Here is a 22,704-nt window from a genome sequence, read left to right on the forward strand (position 1 = left end):
ATACGATATTCTTGCTTAACTAACGTTTTTACATAGGGATTAAGCATTTAGAACGAAATCTAATGTAGGAAAATGGTACTTTACTCTTGATCGGTACGTTGGGACTTTGAAAATATTCGGGCGTTCCAATCGCTCGTCTGTTGCATCATAGCGCGTCTCGGCGCAATCGACCGATTCGCTCGATCCATTATTTTCGATTTACGGCTAAAATAAATTTTTCTAATTTTTTTCAATAACATATTCCTGCTTAAATAACTTTTTTACATAGGGATTAAGCATTTAGAACGATACATTGTTTAAAATAAGGGCACTTTACTCTTGACATTTTTCGGTTTTTTCAATTTTCTGGAAAATCCTATCATTAGATTTTTTTAAAAATACGATATTCTTGCTTAACTAACGTTTTTACATAGGGATTAAGCATTTAGAACGAAATCTAATGTAGGAAAATGGTACTTTACTCTTGATCGGTACGTTGGGACTTTGAAAATATTCGGGGGTTCCAATCGCTCGTCTGTTGCATCATAGCGCGTCTCGGCGCAATCGACCGATTCGCTCGATCCATTATTTTCGATTTACGGCTAAAATAAATTTTTCTAATTTTTTTCAATAACATATTCCTGCTTAAATAACTTTTTTACATAGGGATTAAGCATTTAGAACGATACATTGTTTAAAATAAGGGCACTTTACTCTTGACATTTTACGGTTTTTTCAATTTTCTGAAAAATCCTATCATTAGATTTTTTTAAAAATACGATATTCTTGCTTAACTAACGTTTCTACATAGGGATTAAGCATTTAGAACGAAATCTAATGTCAGAAAATGGCACTTTACTCTTGACATTTTTCGGTTTTTTCAATTTTCTGGGAAATCCTATCATTAGATTTTTTTAAAAATACGATATTCTTGCTTAACTAACGTTTTTACATAGGGATTAAGCATTTAGAACGAAATCTAATGTAGGAAAATGGTACTTTACTCTTGATCGGTACGTTGGGACTTTGAAAATATTCGGGCGTACGCGGCGCGCTCGGCGCTTCGAACAGCTCCGGTGTCCCCATTATTTTCGATTTACGGCTAAAATAAATTTTTCTAATTTTTTTCAATAACATATTCCTGCTAAAATAACTTTTTTACATAGGGATTAAGCATTTAGAACGATACATTGTTTAAAATAAGGGCACTTTACTCTTGACATTTTACGGTTTTTTCAATTTTCTGAAAAATCCTATCATTAGATTTTTTTAAAAATACGATATTCTTGCTTAACTAACGTTTCTACATAGGGATTAAGCATTTAGAACGAAATCTAATGTCAGAAAATGGCACTTTACTCTTGACATTTTTCGGTTTTTTCAATTTTCTGGGAAATCCTATCATTAGATTTTTTTAAAAATACGATATTCTTGCTTAACTAACGTTTTTACATAGGGATTAAGCATTTAGAACGAAATCTAATGTAGGAAAATGGTACTTTACTCTTGATCGGTACGTTGGGACTTTGAAAATATTCGGGCGTTCCAATCGCTCGTCTGTTGCATCATAGCGCGTCTCGGCGCAATCGACCGATTCGCTCGATCCATTATTTTCGATTTACGGCTAAAATAAATTTTTCTAATTTTTTTCAATAACATATTCCTGCTAAAATAACTTTTTTACATAGGGATTAAGCATTTAGAACGATACATTGTTTAAAATAAGGGCACTTTACTCTTGACATTTTACGGTTTTTTCAATTTTCTGAAAAATCCTATCATTAGATTTTTTTAAAAATACGATATTCTTGCTTAACTAACGTTTCTACATAGGGATTAAGCATTTAGAACGAAATCTAATGTCAGAAAATGGCACTTTACTCTTGACATTTTTCGGTTTTTTCAATTTTCTGGGAAATCCTATCATTAGATTTTTTTAAAAATACGATATTCTTGCTTAACTAACGTTTTTACATAGGGATTAAGCATTTAGAACGAAATCTAATGTAGGAAAATGGTACTTTACCCTTGATCGGTACGTTGGGACTTTGAAAATATTCGGGCGTTCCAATCGCTCGTCTGTTGCATCATAGCGCGTCTCGGCGCAATCGACCGATTCGCTCGATCCATTATTTTCGATTTACGGCTAAAATAAATTTTTCTAATTTTTTTCAATAACATATTCCTGCTTAAATAACTTTTTTACATAGGGATTAAGCATTTAGAACGATACATTGTTTAAAATAAGGGCACTTTACTCTTGACATTTTACGGTTTTTTCAATTTTCTGAAAAATCCTATCATTAGATTTTTTTAAAAATACGATATTCTTGCTTAACTAACGTTTCTACATAGGGATTAAGCATTTAGAACGAAATCTAATGTCAGAAAATGGCACTTTACTCTTGACATTTTTCGGTTTTTTCAATTTTCTGGAAAATCCTATCATTAGATTTTTTTAAAAATACGATATTCTTGCTTAACTAACGTTTTTACATAGGGATTAAGCATTTAGAACGAAATCTAATGTAGGAAAATGGTACTTTACTCTTGATCGGTACGTTGGGACTTTGAAAATATTCGGGCGTACGCGGCGCGCTCGGCGCTTCGAACAGCTCCGGTGTCCCCATTATTTTCGATTTACGGCTAAAATAAATTTTTCTAATTTTTTTCAATAACATATTCCTGCTAAAATAACTTTTTTACATAGGGATTAAGCATTTAGAACGATACATTGTTTAAAATAAGGGCACTTTACTCTTGACATTTTACGGTTTTTTCAATTTTCTGAAAAATCCTATCATTAGATTTTTTTAAAAATACGATATTCTTGCTTAACTAACGTTTCTACATAGGGATTAAGCATTTAGAACGAAATCTAATGTCAGAAAATGGCACTTTACTCTTGACATTTTTCGGTTTTTTCAATTTTCTGGAAAATCCTATCATTAGATTTTTTTAAAAATACGATATTCTTGCTTAACTAACGTTTTTACATAGGGATTAAGCATTTAGAACGAAATCTAATGTAGGAAAATGGTACTTTACTCTTGATCGGTACGTTGGGACTTTGAAAATATTCGGGGGTTCCAATCGCTCGTCTGTTGCATCATAGCGCGTCTCGGCGCAATCGACCGATTCGCTCGATCCATTATTTTCGATTTACGGCTAAAATAAATTTTTCTAATTTTTTTCAATAACATATTCCTGCTTAAATAACTTTTTTACATAGGGATTAAGCATTTAGAACGATACATTGTTTAAAATAAGGGCACTTTACTCTTGACATTTTACGGTTTTTTCAATTTTCTGAAAAATCCTATCATTAGATTTTTTTAAAAATACGATATTCTTGCTTAACTAACGTTTCTACATAGGGATTAAGCATTTAGAACGAAATCTAATGTCAGAAAATGGCACTTTACTCTTGACATTTTTCGGTTTTTTCAATTTTCTGGAAAATCCTATCATTAGATTTTTTTAAAAATACGATATTCTTGCTTAACTAACGTTTTTACATAGGGATTAAGCATTTAGAACGAAATCTAATGTAGGAAAATGGTACTTTACTCTTGATCGGTACGTTGGGACTTTGAAAATATTCGGGCGTACGCGGCGCGCTCGGCGCTTCGAACAGCTCCGGTGTCCCCATTATTTTCGATTTACGGCTAAAATAAATTTTTCTAATTTTTTTCAATAACATATTCCTGCTAAAATAACTTTTTTACATAGGGATTAAGCATTTAGAACGATACATTGTTTAAAATAAGGGCACTTTACTCTTGACATTTTACGGTTTTTTCAATTTTCTGAAAAATCCTATCATTAGATTTTTTTAAAAATACGATATTCTTGCTTAACTAACGTTTCTACATAGGGATTAAGCATTTAGAACGAAATCTAATGTCAGAAAATGGCACTTTACTCTTGACATTTTTCGGTTTTTTCAATTTTCTGGAAAATCCTATCATTAGATTTTTTTAAAAATACGATATTCTTGCTTAACTAACGTTTTTACATAGGGATTAAGCATTTAGAACGAAATCTAATGTAGGAAAATGGTACTTTACTCTTGATCGGTACGTTGGGACTTTGAAAATATTCGGGGGTTCCAATCGCTCGTCTGTTGCATCATAGCGCGTCTCGGCGCAATCGACCGATTCGCTCGATCCATTATTTTCGATTTACGGCTAAAATAAATTTTTCTAATTTTTTTCAATAACATATTCCTGCTTAAATAACTTTTTTACATAGGGATTAAGCATTTAGAACGATACATTGTTTAAAATAAGGGCACTTTACTCTTGACATTTTACGGTTTTTTCAATTTTCTGAAAAATCCTATCATTAGATTTTTTTAAAAATACGATATTCTTGCTTAACTAACGTTTCTACATAGGGATTAAGCATTTAGAACGAAATCTAATGTCAGAAAATGGCACTTTACTCTTGACATTTTTCGGTTTTTTCAATTTTCTGGGAAATCCTATCATTAGATTTTTTTAAAAACACGATATTCTTGCTTAACTAACGTTTTTACATAGGGATTAAGCATTTAGAACGAAATCTAATGTAGGAAAATGGTACTTTACTCTTGATCGGTACGTTGGGACTTTGAAAATATTCGGGCGTTCCAATCGCTCGTCTGTTGCATCATAGCGCGTCTCGGCGCAATCGACCGATTCGCTCGATCCATTATTTTCGATTTACGGCTAAAATAAATTTTTCTAATTTTTTTCAATAACATATTCCTGCTTAAATAACTTTTTTACATAGGGATTAAGCATTTAGAACGATACATTGTTTAAAATAAGGGCACTTTACTCTTGACATTTTTCGGTTTTTTCAATTTTCTGGAAAATCCTATCATTAGATTTTTTTAAAAATACGATATTCTTGCTTAACTAACGTTTTTACATAGGGATTAAGCATTTAGAACGAAATCTAATGTAGGAAAATGGTACTTTACTCTTGATCGGTACGTTGGGACTTTGAAAATATTCGGGCGTACGCGGCGCGCTCGGCGCTTCGAACAGCTCCGGTGTCCCCATTATTTTCGATTTACGGCTAAAATAAATTTTTCTAATTTTTTTCAATAACATATTCCTGCTTAAATAACTTTTTTACATAGGGATTAAGCATTTAGAACGATACATTGTTTAAAATAAGGGCACTTTACTCTTGACATTTTACGGTTTTTTCAATTTTCTGAAAAATCCTATCATTAGATTTTTTTAAAAATACGATATTCTTGCTTAACTAACGTTTCTACATAGGGATTAAGCATTTAGAACGAAATCTAATGTCAGAAAATGGCACTTTACTCTTGACATTTTTCGGTTTTTTCAATTTTCTGGGAAATCCTATCATTAGATTTTTTTAAAAATACGATATTCTTGCTTAACTAACGTTTTTACATAGGGATTAAGCATTTAGAACGAAATCTAATGTAGGAAAATGGTACTTTACTCTTGATCGGTACGTTGGGACTTTGAAAATATTCGGGCGTTCCAATCGCTCGTCTGTTGCATCATAGCGCGTCTCGGCGCAATCGACCGATTCGCTCGATCCATTATTTTCGATTTACGGCTAAAATAAATTTTTCTAATTTTTTTCAATAACATATTCCTGCTTAAATAACTTTTTTACATAGGGATTAAGCATTTAGAACGATACATTGTTTAAAATAAGGGCACTTTACTCTTGACATTTTACGGTTTTTTCAATTTTCTGAAAAATCCTATCATTAGATTTTTTTAAAAATACGATATTCTTGCTTAACTAACGTTTCTACATAGGGATTAAGCATTTAGAACGAAATCTAATGTCAGAAAATGGCACTTTACTCTTGACATTTTTCGGTTTTTTCAATTTTCTGGAAAATCCTATCATTAGATTTTTTTAAAAATACGATATTCTTGCTTAACTAACGTTTTTACATAGGGATTAAGCATTTAGAACGAAATCTAATGTAGGAAAATGGTACTTTACTCTTGATCGGTACGTTGGGACTTTGAAAATATTCGGGGGTTCCAATCGCTCGTCTGTTGCATCATAGCGCGTCTCGGCGCAATCGACCGATTCGCTCGATCCATTATTTTCGATTTACGGCTAAAATAAATTTTTCTAATTTTTTTCAATAACATATTCCTGCTTAAATAACTTTTTTACATAGGGATTAAGCATTTAGAACGATACATTGTTTAAAATAAGGGCACTTTACTCTTGACATTTTACGGTTTTTTCAATTTTCTGAAAAATCCTATCATTAGATTTTTTTAAAAATACGATATTCTTGCTTAACTAACGTTTCTACATAGGGATTAAGCATTTAGAACGAAATCTAATGTCAGAAAATGGCACTTTACTCTTGACATTTTTCGGTTTTTTCAATTTTCTGGGAAATCCTATCATTAGATTTTTTTAAAAACACGATATTCTTGCTTAACTAACGTTTTTACATAGGGATTAAGCATTTAGAACGAAATCTAATGTAGGAAAATGGTACTTTACTCTTGATCGGTACGTTGGGACTTTGAAAATATTCGGGCGTTCCAATCGCTCGTCTGTTGCATCATAGCGCGTCTCGGCGCAATCGACCGATTCGCTCGATCCATTATTTTCGATTTACGGCTAAAATAAATTTTTCTAATTTTTTTCAATAACATATTCCTGCTTAAATAACTTTTTTACATAGGGATTAAGCATTTAGAACGATACATTGTTTAAAATAAGGGCACTTTACTCTTGACATTTTTCGGTTTTTTCAATTTTCTGGAAAATCCTATCATTAGATTTTTTTAAAAATACGATATTCTTGCTTAACTAACGTTTTTACATAGGGATTAAGCATTTAGAACGAAATCTAATGTAGGAAAATGGTACTTTACTCTTGATCGGTACGTTGGGACTTTGAAAATATTCGGGCGTACGCGGCGCGCTCGGCGCTTCGAACAGCTCCGGTGTCCCCATTATTTTCGATTTACGGCTAAAATAAATTTTTCTAATTTTTTTCAATAACATATTCCTGCTTAAATAACTTTTTTACATAGGGATTAAGCATTTAGAACGATACATTGTTTAAAATAAGGGCACTTTACTCTTGACATTTTACGGTTTTTTCAATTTTCTGAAAAATCCTATCATTAGATTTTTTTAAAAATACGATATTCTTGCTTAACTAACGTTTCTACATAGGGATTAAGCATTTAGAACGAAATCTAATGTCAGAAAATGGCACTTTACTCTTGACATTTTTCGGTTTTTTCAATTTTCTGGGAAATCCTATCATTAGATTTTTTTAAAAATACGATATTCTTGCTTAACTAACGTTTTTACATAGGGATTAAGCATTTAGAACGAAATCTAATGTAGGAAAATGGTACTTTACTCTTGATCGGTACGTTGGGACTTTGAAAATATTCGGGCGTTCCAATCGCTCGTCTGTTGCATCATAGCGCGTCTCGGCGCAATCGACCGATTCGCTCGATCCATTATTTTCGATTTACGGCTAAAATAAATTTTTCTAATTTTTTTCAATAACATATTCCTGCTAAAATAACTTTTTTACATAGGGATTAAGCATTTAGAACGATACATTGTTTAAAATAAGGGCACTTTACTCTTGACATTTTACGGTTTTTTCAATTTTCTGAAAAATCCTATCATTAGATTTTTTTAAAAATACGATATTCTTGCTTAACTAACGTTTCTACATAGGGATTAAGCATTTAGAACGAAATCTAATGTCAGAAAATGGCACTTTACTCTTGACATTTTTCGGTTTTTTCAATTTTCTGGGAAATCCTATCATTAGATTTTTTTAAAAATACGATATTCTTGCTTAACTAACGTTTTTACATAGGGATTAAGCATTTAGAACGAAATCTAATGTAGGAAAATGGTACTTTACTCTTGATCGGTACGTTGGGACTTTGAAAATATTCGGGCGTTCCAATCGCTCGTCTGTTGCATCATAGCGCGTCTCGGCGCAATCGACCGATTCGCTCGATCCATTATTTTCGATTTACGGCTAAAATAAATTTTTCTAATTTTTTTCAATAACATATTCCTGCTAAAATAACTTTTTTACATAGGGATTAAGCATTTAGAACGATACATTGTTTAAAATAAGGGCACTTTACTCTTGACATTTTACGGTTTTTTCAATTTTCTGAAAAATCCTATCATTAGATTTTTTTAAAAATACGATATTCTTGCTTAACTAACGTTTCTACATAGGGATTAAGCATTTAGAACGAAATCTAATGTCAGAAAATGGCACTTTACTCTTGACATTTTTCGGTTTTTTCAATTTTCTGGGAAATCCTATCATTAGATTTTTTTAAAAATACGATATTCTTGCTTAACTAACGTTTTTACATAGGGATTAAGCATTTAGAACGAAATCTAATGTAGGAAAATGGTACTTTACCCTTGATCGGTACGTTGGGACTTTGAAAATATTCGGGCGTTCCAATCGCTCGTCTGTTGCATCATAGCGCGTCTTTTTTTTTTTTTTTTTTTTTTTTTGTTTAACGTGGGGGAAATCTGCTGGTCAGACACCCCCGTCCCGCCCGAGGGGCGGGGCGGGGGTAGTGCGGGTTTTGACCCGCTAAAACCCCCACGGCGGCCTAGGGCGCTGGCGAGTAGCGGGGGAGCCACGGGAACTCTTACAGAACACAACCGCGGCTCCCCCTCGCCTGGCCGGCCACCAGGATGGAATGGCGATGGCCGGCCGCGTCCCGGGGGGGAGATTTATACTCCCCCCATGAATCATCTTGCTTCGGCGGTGCGGGGGACCGCACCCCACACCGCCTCGTCACTCCCACTTTGGGGAGGACAGCTTCAGTTGGGGGGGGGGGGTTGGCGGGCGGCGGGCAATTAAACCAGTAATCTGGTACACCCGCCGCCCGCCTATTCTCATCTGCTCGGGGAGGGTGGCTCTAGGCGTGGGCGCACACGCCGCACCCCCCGCTCACGGCGACCCCGCTCGGCAGCCTCCTTCTGCAGCATCACCTCTTCGCAGAAGGCGATGGCTGCCGCCCATTTTCTTGGGCTCTCCAGCATGGCCCCAACTAAGCTGGAGAGAGCGAGGTCGCGACCAACTTCCCGTCTTAGGACTCGGCGCAGCACTGAAAAGGCGGGGCATACCTCCAGTGTATGCTGCGCCGAGTCCTCCTCCGCGCCACAGTGGTGGCACACCGTCGTCGCTTCCCGACCGATGCGACACAGGTACACACCGAAGCAGCCATGCCCGGTGAACACCTGCGTCGCACGGTAGGTGAGCCTGCCAAACCGCCTCTCCCGCCACGAGGTGAAGTGTGGCAGGAGAGCCCCAGGGACGCGCTCGCCGGCATGGGAACAAAGCTCCGCATGCCATCTGGCGAGCGCTAGTCCCCGGGCCTGGAGTTCGAAGCCGTCGACCGCCTCCCGCTCCGGCGGGTCCCCCCGAGCCCGGCCAGCGATGCATATGCGCCTATAGACATAGGCGCGCATCGCCGCCTGCAGCTCGAAGGGAATTTCTCCCGCCAGAGCAAGCGCCGCCACGGTAGACGCGGTGCGGTAACCCCGTATGAGGCGAAGGGCCATTTGCCTCTGAAGCCGGCGCAACAACAAAGTGATGCGCCGGCTTGCCCTCGCGGACGGCCCCCAGATCGGGGCGCCGTACAAGGCCATGGACCGCACCACGCCCAGGTATAGGCGACGCACCATGTTATCCGGTCCCCCGAGATTGGGCAACAGGCGGCCGAGCGAGGCCGCCGCCCTCTCAACTCGGGGGACGAGGCGGCCGAAATGCGCCCCGAATCTCCAGTGGCTGTCGAGGATCAGTCCGAGATACTTGATCTCGGACTTCACCTCGACGCAGGCTCCTCCAACCCAGATCCACGATCCGGCCGGTGGCCGCGACCGAGGCCGTCCAAACCAGACGGCCTCGGCCTTCTCCGGGGCCATCTTCAGCCCCAGATCGTGGATCTTCGCGACGACGGCTGCCACCGCAACCTCCGCTCGTCCGATGGTCCTCTCGAAGGTGTCCCCGACGGTGACCACTAACGTGTCGTCCGCATAGCAGACGACAGTGGCACCGTCGGGCAGGGAGGCCCTCAGGACTGCGTTATATCCCAGGTCCCACAGGAGTGGTCCTAACACGGACCCCTGTGGGACCCCGCAGTCCACTTCCCTCCGTATCGTCCCGTACCGGCCCGGGTATTCCACCCACCTGTCCCGCAGGTAGGCCCCGATCACCCGCCTCAGATAGGGAGGCACCTGGTGTTCAACCAGGGCCTCCCTAATGGCGGACCAGGGCAGGGTGTTAAATGCATTGACGATGTCGATCGACACCGCCAAACACACCCCGCCCCGTGCCACGGCATTGTCCGAGAGGGACTTTAGACGGTCGATTGCGTCGACCGTCGATCGCCCCTCCCGGAAGCCGAACTGGCAGTCCGCCAGATCGGGGCCAACGCGGGACAGGTGCCTGGCGAGGCGGGCAGCAATGATCTTTTCAAAGATCTTGCCCACCTCGTCCAGGAGGCAAATGGGCCGGTACGCGGAGGGAGAATCCGCAGGCCTCCCATCCTTCTTTAAGAGGACCATCCGACTTCTCCTCCAGAGGTCCGGGAACACCCCGGACCTCAGGAGCCCGGAGAAGAGGCTTCTGAGCCTCCCGCCCAGGACGCTCATGGCAAGCAACCAGACCCGGCCGGGGATACCGTCCGGCCCCGGGGCAGTATTCTTGCCCCGAAGCCATTTGACTACCCCGGCCATTTCCTCCGGCGCGACCTCCAGATCCGGGGACCACTCATGTCCCTCTAGCTGAGGGACGGGCCGGGACGCCTCCCCGCTGACGGGGAATAGCGCGTCCACGACCCGTCCGAGCATCCCCGGATCCAGGCTTTCCGTCAGAGGGGGCGCCCAGGGACGTAAACGTCCCATCGCCATTTTGTACGGGCGCCCCCACGGATCTCGGTTCAGAGACCCGAGAAAGTCGCGCCAGGCCTGGCTCTTCGCCTGCCTGATGGCCAGCTGCAGGGCGACCACCTTCTCCCTGTATCGCCCATACAGCCGGATAGCCAGCTCCACGTCGGAACGTCGTCGTCGACGGGCGCGGGCGTACTGGCGTCGCGCGCGGATGCACTCTGTGCGTAAATCCGCTATCGCGCGCGACCACCAGTACACCGCCTTCCTCGGGAAGACCCTGGCCCGGGGCATGGCGACGTCGCAAATCGACGTCATTGCGCCCCGGAACCAATGGGCCTCCCTTGTCCCGTCGACTGGCCCGGCCGGTGTTGCCGGCCAGGCCACGACGTGGGCTGCCGCCATCAGAGCGTCCCGGTCGAGGCGCTTCAGCGCCCACCGTGGCTGAGGCGATCCCTCATCAGCGGGGCGACGTCGGGGCGTCGATGGGGCGGCGGAGAGGCCGAGAACAATGTATCTGTGGTCGGACAGCGTCTCGACCTCCTCCGCCACCCTCCACCCCGTAATACGGCGCACGGCCGGGGGCGTTGCCCATGACAGGTCAACGATGGACCCCCCGTTATACCGCACGCACGTATGGACCGAGCCCGTGTTTAGAAGACAGAGTCCGAGTCCCGCCGCCCAATCAAGCACCTCCCGGCCCCTCGGGTCCGTCCTGGGGGAACCCCAAGCTGAAGACTTGGCGTTGAAGTCCCCCAGGACCAGCACCGGACGCGGCTGGCAGCGAGAGACGCATCTCCCCACCACGTCCAGATACTGTTCATACTCCACGAGGGACCACCTCGGAGGTGCGTAGATCGCCACAACCACGGTGCCGCCCCAGTCAACGGCCAGGTATCCCCGGCCGCGCTCGATAACGGAGCACGCCGGGGACCCCGGCCGGCCTGCCCATATTATAACGACGGAGCCGTCCAAGTCCCCCATCCAATGTGGATGGTCGGGGACCCGGTACGGCTCCGCCGCTACGGCCAACCCGGCACCCCGCTCGGCCAGGAATTGCACAAAAAGGTCTTGTGCCCTGACCGAGCGGTTCAGGTTGGCCTGAATAATAGGGCCAGTAGGCCCCATTACTCCGGCGCCTCAATCTCCATCGCTGCCGCGGGAGCGGTGGCGTCTGGGGTTTTATCAGCCCCAACCGCCCCCGCGGGCGCGACGGTGGCATCCTTGGGTGCCGGATCCTTTGTTTTAGGAGCTGCCACGGCGGCTGCCGCCTTGGCCGTCGTGGTTCTCCTCCCCCTGCTTCCTCTGCCGCGTCTCGCGCTGGCAGGGCACGCCCGGCTGCCGAGGCGGTGGCCGGCCGGCTTGCCAGCACCCGCGCAAAGCGGGCACTTTGGCTTTTCTGTGCAGCCAGCCACCTTATGGTCCTGACTGCCGCACCCGAAACAGCAGCCGGACCGATCCTCGGCCGCAGTGCACCGCTGCCTCGTGTGGCCTAAGCCAAAGCAGCGGTAGCACTGCAAGGGCCGGGCGCTGAGGGCCTCCACCGTCGCCTGGGTCCAGCCCACCGTCAGTTTGCCGGCGACCGCGACTTTACGTGCGGCCGCGGCAGGGCACTGGACCCAGAGGGTGCCCAAACCAGAGGGGGAAGACCGGATTTCGCCGGTCTTCACATCCCCCCGGTCGCACCCTCCCACACGGGCGACAGCTGCGGCGACCTCCACCGGCGTGGTCGAGTCGACCAGGCCGCGCACCCTAAGGTCGGCCTTTTTGATTGGGCGCGCGACCTTCACGCCGGTCCCTGCCAGCGCGTCAGCCATCTTAGAGGCCAGGGCAGTGGCCTTGGCTGCTCCATCGGCTCCGGGGACCTCCAAAATTATTGCCCCCGTCACCGCTCTCCTGGGCTTCAGCGAGGCGATGCCAAGTTCTGCCAGGTCTATTTTGGACCTGGCAGTGGCCATCGCCTCGGCGTAACTCATCGCCCCGCCGGCCGGTACCGTTAGAGTAACGGCAGCCGTGCGGGGCGGACGTGGCGGCAGGGGAGCCCTTTTGGGAGCAGCCGGTGCCACCCGCCTCGCCGCCCTCTGGGTCAAAGCAGCCTTGGCAGCTGCCGCAGGTTTATCTGCGGCAGCCGCCCTTTTGGCCTTCCGGCCAACTACCTTTGACCACACCTCAGTTGGAGGTGTGGTGGAGGGCGGCGCAACAGTGGGGGCGGGCTGCATTTGTGTCGCCTTAGCGACCACAGTCGCTCCCCCACTGCCACCCTTTTTCTTTCCCCCCCTCCTGTCCATCGGCAGGGGTGGGGCTGGCGGCACGGGTGCCGCCGATCGCGGGCCTCGCACCCGCGGGACCAGCTCCCTTCTGAACGATGCCAATTTGGCATCGATAAGGGAGCCGATCTGTGCCAGCAAGTCGGCTGGCACAGCCGCGGGTGGGGGCGAGGACCCTCCTCGCCCAGGTGACTGGGGCCCCCGAGCGCCGATAACCGGCAGCAACCCCTTGCCCCCATCAGGGGGCAGCGGCGGAGCCATCCCGGCAACAGCCGGCCCCGCCTCCACCGCTTGACGGAGTCGGGCGACCTCCGCCCGTAACTCCGCCAACTGCTCCCTCAATGAGGCATTTTCGGCCTCTAAGAGCCGGGTGGCGCTGGGAGCCGACCGAACTGCCAGCTCCGCTACGCCCACCCGGCTGTTCAGGGCCGCCGTCCGGAGGGACCGCACCGCGCTGGCCTTCAGTCCCGTCGCGGCACTGGATATCCTGGCCACATCGCCCAGGCACTCCATTACCGCGGCCGCAACGTCCCGCGTCGGGCGGCCCCGGAAATCCGCAGCGACCTCCACCTCATCAGGGAGTGGGTCGCTCGAACTCGCGGGCCTCGGTCCCGGGGCAACCGGGTCGAAGATGTCCGCTATGAGGCTTTTCTCAGCCTCAGCCTGTCTCCGTTTGGCCTCTTGGAGGCCAACGTATTGCCCGGTCGTCGGTGGCCGGCCCCGTTTCCTCGTGGAGGTGCCCGGGACGCTCTGCGACGAGTGGTGGGAGGAGACGGAGAAGTCCGACTCCTCCCCCCCGTCGCAGTCGCCAAGGCCCTCCGCAGGCCTCTTTGCGCCGCGTGTTGCAGAATGCCTCCGCGACACCGGCTCTGTACATCTTTTGAGGCGCACGATAGGCCCGCGCACCTCCACCTCACGCTCGTTTCCCCCCTCCCCGGTTGTACTTGAAAAAGAAGAATCCATAATTCATCCCACGAGTGTGGTCGGAAAGGAGGTCACCCCGGGTAGAGCCGCCATACCCGGGGAAGGCTAATACGCCCGGGGGGTCGCCAGGTACCCCGGGGTTGTCCGCTAACGATTGGTGCACCCACCAACCATAGCTGGCGCTTACTCCAGCTACGCCCTCTTCACCGCGCAACACTGCTTGGGGCTAGGGATTTTTTAGAGAGGTTGTCATCCTCGCGGTCCGGCCGGTTAAGGCAAGACCCCCGTTCCTGTAAAACATGACCACAGGTTTACGGTATGTGTCCGACTTTAGTTGGCCCCTCACCTCAAGCCACTCCGGCTAGGTAGAACCTGCCAGGGAATAAAATCCCCGCCGGCACAGCCTTGAGGATCATTAGGGCACGAAGCCCCCCCACCACGACAAGGTAGCGGACACGGGGGGGCATCATAGCGCGTCTCGGCGCAATCGACCGATTCGCTCGATCCATTATTTTCGATTTACGGCTAAAATAAATTTTTCTAATTTTTTTCAATAACATATTCCTGCTTAAATAACTTTTTTACATAGGGATTAAGCATTTAGAACGATACATTGTTTAAAATAAGGGCACTTTACTCTTGACATTTTACGGTTTTTTCAATTTTCTGAAAAATCCTATCATTAGATTTTTTTAAAAATACGATATTCTTGCTTAACTAACGTTTCTACATAGGGATTAAGCATTTAGAACGAAATCTAATGTCAGAAAATGGCACTTTACTCTTGACATTTTTCGGTTTTTTCAATTTTCTGGAAAATCCTATCATTAGATTTTTTTAAAAATACGATATTCTTGCTTAACTAACGTTTTTACATAGGGATTAAGCATTTAGAACGAAATCTAATGTAGGAAAATGGTACTTTACTCTTGATCGGTACGTTGGGACTTTGAAAATATTCGGGCGTACGCGGCGCGCTCGGCGCTTCGAACAGCTCCGGTGTCCCCATTATTTTCGATTTACGGCTAAAATAAATTTTTCTAATTTTTTTCAATAACATATTCCTGCTAAAATAACTTTTTTACATAGGGATTAAGCATTTAGAACGATACATTGTTTAAAATAAGGGCACTTTACTCTTGACATTTTACGGTTTTTTCAATTTTCTGAAAAATCCTATCATTAGATTTTTTTAAAAATACGATATTCTTGCTTAACTAACGTTTCTACATAGGGATTAAGCATTTAGAACGAAATCTAATGTCAGAAAATGGCACTTTACTCTTGACATTTTTCGGTTTTTTCAATTTTCTGGAAAATCCTATCATTAGATTTTTTTAAAAATACGATATTCTTGCTTAACTAACGTTTTTACATAGGGATTAAGCATTTAGAACGAAATCTAATGTAGGAAAATGGTACTTTACTCTTGATCGGTACGTTGGGACTTTGAAAATATTCGGGGGTTCCAATCGCTCGTCTGTTGCATCATAGCGCGTCTCGGCGCAATCGACCGATTCGCTCGATCCATTATTTTCGATTTACGGCTAAAATAAATTTTTCTAATTTTTTTCAATAACATATTCCTGCTTAAATAACTTTTTTACATAGGGATTAAGCATTTAGAACGATACATTGTTTAAAATAAGGGCACTTTACTCTTGACATTTTACGGTTTTTTCAATTTTCTGAAAAATCCTATCATTAGATTTTTTTAAAAATACGATATTCTTGCTTAACTAACGTTTCTACATAGGGATTAAGCATTTAGAACGAAATCTAATGTCAGAAAATGGCACTTTACTCTTGACATTTTTCGGTTTTTTCAATTTTCTGGGAAATCCTATCATTAGATTTTTTTAAAAATACGATATTCTTGCTTAACTAACGTTTTTACATAGGGATTAAGCATTTAGAACGAAATCTAATGTAGGAAAATGGTACTTTACTCTTGATCGGTACGTTGGGACTTTGAAAATATTCGGGCGTTCCAATCGCTCGTCTGTTGCATCATAGCGCGTCTCGGCGCAATCGACCGATTCGCTCGATCCATTATTTTCGATTTACGGCTAAAATAAATTTTTCTAATTTTTTTCAATAACATATTCCTGCTTAAATAACTTTTTTACATAGGGATTAAGCATTTAGAACGATACATTGTTTAAAATAAGGGCACTTTACTCTTGACATTTTACGGTTTTTTCAATTTTCTGAAAAATCCTATCATTAGATTTTTTTAAAAATACGATATTCTTGCTTAACTAACGTTTCTACATAGGGATTAAGCATTTAGAACGAAATCTAATGTCAGAAAATGGCACTTTACTCTTGACATTTTTCGGTTTTTTCAATTTTCTGGAAAATCCTATCATTAGATTTTTTTAAAAATACGATATTCTTGCTTAACTAACGTTTTTACATAGGGATTAAGCATTTAGAACGAAATCTAATGTAGGAAAATGGTACTTTACTCTTGATCGGTACGTTGGGACTTTGAAAATATTCGGGCGTACGCGGCGCGCTCGGCGCTTCGAACAGCTCCGGTGTCCCCATTATTTTCGATTTACGGCTAAAATAAATTTTTCTAATTTTTTTCAATAACATATTCCTGCTAAAATAACTTTTTTACATAGGGATTAAGCATTTAGAACGATACATTGTTTAAAATAAGGGCACTTTACTCTTGACATTTTACGGTTTTTTCAATTTTCTGAAAAATCCTATCATTAGATTTTTTTAAAAATACGATATTCTTGCTTAACTAACGTTTCTACATAGGGATTAAGCATTTAGAACGAAATCTAATGTCAGAAAATGGCACTTTACTCTTGACATTTTTCGGTTTTTTCAATTTTCTGGAAAATCCTATCATTAGATTTTTTTAAAAATACGATATTCTTGCTTAACTAACGTTTTTACATAGGGATTAAGCATTTAGAACGAAATCTAATGTAGGAAAATGGTACTTTACTCTTGATCGGTACGTTGGGACTTTGAAAATATTCGGGGGTTCCAATCGCTCGTCTGTTGCATCATAGCGCGTCTCGGCGCAATCGACCGATTCGCTCGATCCATTATTTTCGATTTACGGCTAAAATAAATTTTTCTAATTTTTTTCAATAACATATTCCTGCTTAAATAACTTTTTTACATAGGGATTAAGCATTTAGAACGATACATTGTTTAAAATAAGGGCACTTTACTCTTGACATTTTACGGTTTTTTCAATTTTCTGAAAAATCCTATCATTAGATTTTTTTAAAAATACGATATTCTTGCTTAACTAACGTTTCTACATAGGGATTAAGCATTTAGAACGAAATCTAATGTCAGAAAATGGCACTTTACTCTTGACATTTTTCGGTTTTTTCAATTTTCTGGGAAATCCTATCATTAGATTTTTTTAAAAATACGATATTCTTGCTTAACTAACGTTTTTACATAGGGATTAAGCATTTAGAACGAAATCTAATGTAGGAAAATGGTACTTTACTCTTGATCGGTACGTTGGGACTTTGAAAATATTCGGGCGTTCCAATCGCTCGTCTGTTGCATCATAGCGCGTCTCGGCGCAATCGACCGATTCGCTCGATCCATTATTTTCGATTTACGGCTAAAATAAATTTTTCTAATTTTTTTCAATAACATATTCCTGCTTAAATAACTTTTTTACATAGGGATTAAGCATTTAGAACGATACATTGTTTAAAATAAGGGCACTTTACTCTTGACATTTTACGGTTTTTTCAATTTTCTGAAAAATCCTATCATTAGATTTTTTTAAAAATACGATATTCTTGCTTAACTAACGTTTCTACATAGGGATTAAGCATTTAGAACGAAATCTAATGTCAGAAAATGGCACTTTACTCTTGACATTTTTCGGTTTTTTCAATTTTCTGGAAAATCCTATCATTAGATTTTTTTAAAAATACGATATTCTTGCTTAACTAACGTTTTTACATAGGGATTAAGCATTTAGAACGAAATCTAATGTAGGAAAATGGTACTTTACTCTTGATCGGTACGTTGGGACTTTGAAAATATTCGGGCGTACGCGGCGCGCTCGGCGCTTCGAACAGCTCCGGTGTCCCCATTATTTTCGATTTACGGCTAAAATAAATTTTTCTAATTTTTTTCAATAACATATTCCTGCTTAAATAACTTTTTTACATAGGGATTAAGCATTTAGAACGATACATTGTTTAAAATAAGGGCACTTTACTCTTGACATTTTACGGTTTTTTCAATTTTCTGAAAAATCCTATCATTAGATTTTTTTAAAAATACGATATTCTTGCTTAACTAACGTTTCTACATAGGGATTAAGCATTTAGAACGAAATCTAATGTCAGAAAATGGCACTTTACTCTTGACATTTTTCGGTTTTTTCAATTTTCTGGGAAATCCTATCATTAGATTTTTTTAAAAATACGATATTCTTGCTTAACTAACGTTTTTACATAGGGATTAAGCATTTAGAACGAAATCTAATGTAGGAAAATGGTACTTTACTCTTGATCGGTACGTTGGGACTTTGAAAATATTCGGGCGTTCCAATCGCTCGTCTGTTGCATCATAGCGCGTCTCGGCGCAATCGACCGATTCGCTCGATCCATTATTTTCGATTTACGGCTAAAATAAATTTTTCTAATTTTTTTCAATAACATATTCCTGCTTAAATAACTTTTTTACATAGGGATTAAGCATTTAGAACGATACATTGTTTAAAATAAGGGCACTTTACTCTTGACATTTTACGGTTTTTTCAATTTTCTGAAAAATCCTATCATTAGATTTTTTTAAAAATACGATATTCTTGCTTAACTAACGTTTCTACATAGGGATTAAGCATTTAGAACGAAATCTAATGTCAGAAAATGGCACTTTACTCTTGACATTTTTCGGTTTTTTCAATTTTCTGGAAAATCCTATCATTAGATTTTTTTAAAAATACGATATTCTTGCTTAACTAACGTTTTTACATAGGGATTAAGCATTTAGAACGAAATCTAATGTAGGAAAATGGTACTTTACTCTTGATCGGTACGTTGGGACTTTGAAAATATTCGGGCGTACGCGGCGCGCTCGGCGCTTCGAACAGCTCCGGTGTCCCCATTATTTTCGATTTACGGCTAAAATAAATTTTTCTAATTTTTTTCAATAACATATTCCTGCTTAAATAACTTTTTTACATAGGGATTAAGCATTTAGAACGATACATTGTTTAAAATAAGGGCACTTTACTCTTGACATTTTACGGTTTTTTCAATTTTCTGAAAAATCCTATCATTAGATTTTTTTAAAAATACGATATTCTTGCTTAACTAACGTTTCTACATAGGGATTAAGCATTTAGAACGAAATCTAATGTCAGAAAATGGCACTTTACTCTTGACATTTTTCGGTTTTTTCAATTTTCTGGGAAATCCTATCATTAGATTTTTTTAAAAATACGATATTCTTGCTTAACTAACGTTTTTACATAGGGATTAAGCATTTAGAACGAAATCTAATGTAGGAAAATGGTACTTTACTCTTGATCGGTACGTTGGGACTTTGAAAATATTCGGGCGTTCCAATCGCTCGTCTGTTGCATCATAGCGCGTCTCGGCGCAATCGACCGATTCGCTCGATCCATTATTTTCGATTTACGGCTAAAATAAATTTTTCTAATTTTTTTCAATAACATATTCCTGCTTAAATAACTTTTTTACATAGGGATTAAGCATTTAGAACGATACATTGTTTAAAATAAGGGCACTTTACTCTTGACATTTTACGGTTTTTTCAATTTTCTGAAAAATCCTATCATTAGATTTTTTTAAAAATACGATATTCTTGCTTAACTAACGTTTCTACATAGGGATTAAGCATTTAGAACGAAATCTAATGTCAGAAAATGGCACTTTACTCTTGACATTTTTCGGTTTTTTCAATTTTCTGGAAAATCCTATCATTAGATTTTTTTAAAAATACGATATTCTTGCTTAACTAACGTTTTTACATAGGGATTAAGCATTTAGAACGAAATCTAATGTAGGAAAATGGTACTTTACTCTTGATCGGTACGTTGGGACTTTGAAAATATTCGGGCGTTCCAATCGCTCGTCTGTTGCATCATAGCGCGTCTCGGCGCAATCGACCGATTCGCTCGATCCATTATTTTCGATTTACGGCTAAAATAAATTTTTCTAATTTTTTTCAATAACATATTCCTGCTTAAATAACTTTTTTACATAGGGATTAAGCATTTAGAACGATACATTGTTTAAAATAAGGGCACTTTACTCTTGACATTTTACGGTTTTTTCAATTTTCTGAAAAATCCTATCATTAGATTTTTTTAAAAATACGATATTCTTGCTTAACTAACGTTTCTACATAGGGATTAAGCATTTAGAACGAAATCTAATGTCAGAAAATGGCACTTTACTCTTGACATTTTTCGGTTTTTTCAATTTTCTGGAAAATCCTATCATTAGATTTTTTTAAAAATACGATATTCTTGCTTAACTAACGTTTTTACATAGGGATTAAGCATTTAGAACGAAATCTAATGTAGGAAAATGGTACTTTACTCTTGATCGGTACGTTGGGACTTTGAAAATATTCGGGCGTACGCGGCGCGCTCGGCGCTTCGAACAGCTCCGGTGTCCCCATTATTTTCGATTTACGGCTAAAATAAATTTTTCTAATTTTTTTCAATAACATATTCCTGCTAAAATAACTTTTTTACATAGGGATTAAGCATTTAGAACGATACATTGTTTAAAATAAGGGCACTTTACTCTTGACATTTTACGGTTTTTTCAATTTTCTGAAAAATCCTATCATTAGATTTTTTTAAAAATACGATATTCTTGCTTAACTAACGTTTCTACATAGGGATTAAGCATTTAGAACGAAATCTAATGTCAGAAAATGGCACTTTACTCTTGACATTTTTCGGTTTTTTCAATTTTCTGGGAAATCCTATCATTAGATTTTTTTAAAAATACGATATTCTTGCTTAACTAACGTTTTTACATAGGGATTAAGCATTTAGAACGAAATCTAATGTAGGAAAATGGTACTTTACTCTTGATCGGTACGTTGGGACTTAGAAAATATTCGGCCGTACGCGGCGCGTCTCGGCGCTTCGAACAGCTCCGGTGTCCCCATTATTTTCGATTTACGGCTAAAATAAATTTTTCTAATTTTTTTCAATTACATATTCTTGCTTAGATAACTTTTTTACATAGGGATTAAGCATTTAGAACGACATATTGTTTAAAATAATGGTACTTTACTCTTGTGATTTTTCGGTTTTTTTTGATTATTTTGAAAAATAAATTTTTGTAATTTTTTTAAATACGATATTCGTGATCAGTGAACGATTTCACATATGGATTAAGCATTTAGAATCGTGCGGAAGCGTTATTAAAAAAGTTTACTCGATGCGATGGGACTTTGAAAAGTTTGTGAAAATTTTCATATTGGGAAAAAATGTGTAATTTTTTGTCTAGTTTACGGTAATGTAATTTATTTTAATGTTTACTATAAATTTTTTTTTCGTTCGTTCACGCGCTATGTTACAACAGCACGGCCGGGCGGTCTGTTGCCGCGGCGGTTTACACTCATAAGCGCGCGTGCTATTCGGCCGGCGGCGCCGGCGTCCTTGCCGGCCGTTCGGTATCTATAAGAGATACACGGTCCGTGCGAGGCGGACGGAGCAGAGCGGGTTTTGGGCCAATTCTACGATCTCGGTCGAGAAGCTGTCTCAGAGCTCCTTCGGGGCTTCGGTCCTGACTGTTTCGTGCCGTTTACGTTACGGACTTTTCTCCACACAGCGTGGCCACGGGTCGGTGTCTTTGACCGAATGGCCCATATGTGGCAAGCCCTACGGGGTTGGTTACCCGTATGCACTTTGTATGTATACTCGTACTCACTGAGCAATCGACTCTTCTGTCCGAGCGATGGAAAAATTTTTTAAAATGCATCTGTAAGATTTGGAAGCAAATCGTACCAATTGAAAACTGTGGCTAAAATGAATAGCCCAGTGGAGAGAGAAAACTATCAAAAAACTGATTTTTTAAATCAAGAGGTGTCAGAAATCGAAATGCCTAGCGCGAGCGGAAGAACACGCTTTCTCGCCAGTCCAGCATGTGTCCTGTCCGTTCTTCCTCGGCTTGCCGATTTTGCCCAGATCAGAGGTTTCGTGCTTCCGGCGGTCAGAAGATCAGCGTGAGCGTACGCGCTTCCACGACTATGGCATCACCCATGTACTTTTTCCTTTGAATATATTTGAGTACATAAAAAATATTAAAACATATAGAGAGAACTGTGTCTTGGATCTTAAAAATTTGTCAATAGCGATGATATATTATTACTTAATTTGAAGTATTTGTACGTTTTAGCTGGGACGTACATTTATCTTACAAGATGTTAATAGCGAGACTCTTGAAGATAAAATTATCTTGTGATTTTATGAAGGCAAAGATAGAAACGTACGAAGCTGGCGTACGTAGAAAAATGTGATTTTATGATAGAACAAAAATATAATACGTACGTTTTTGGGCGTACGGTAAAATATCTGTATGGTAGAAAAATGAAAGAAATTGAGCGTTAAAGAAGA

Source organism: Megalopta genalis, unplaced genomic scaffold (genome assembly GCF_051020955.1).
Source record: "Megalopta genalis isolate 19385.01 unplaced genomic scaffold, iyMegGena1_principal scaffold0300, whole genome shotgun sequence".
Classification (NCBI taxonomy): domain Eukaryota; kingdom Metazoa; phylum Arthropoda; class Insecta; order Hymenoptera; family Halictidae; genus Megalopta; species Megalopta genalis.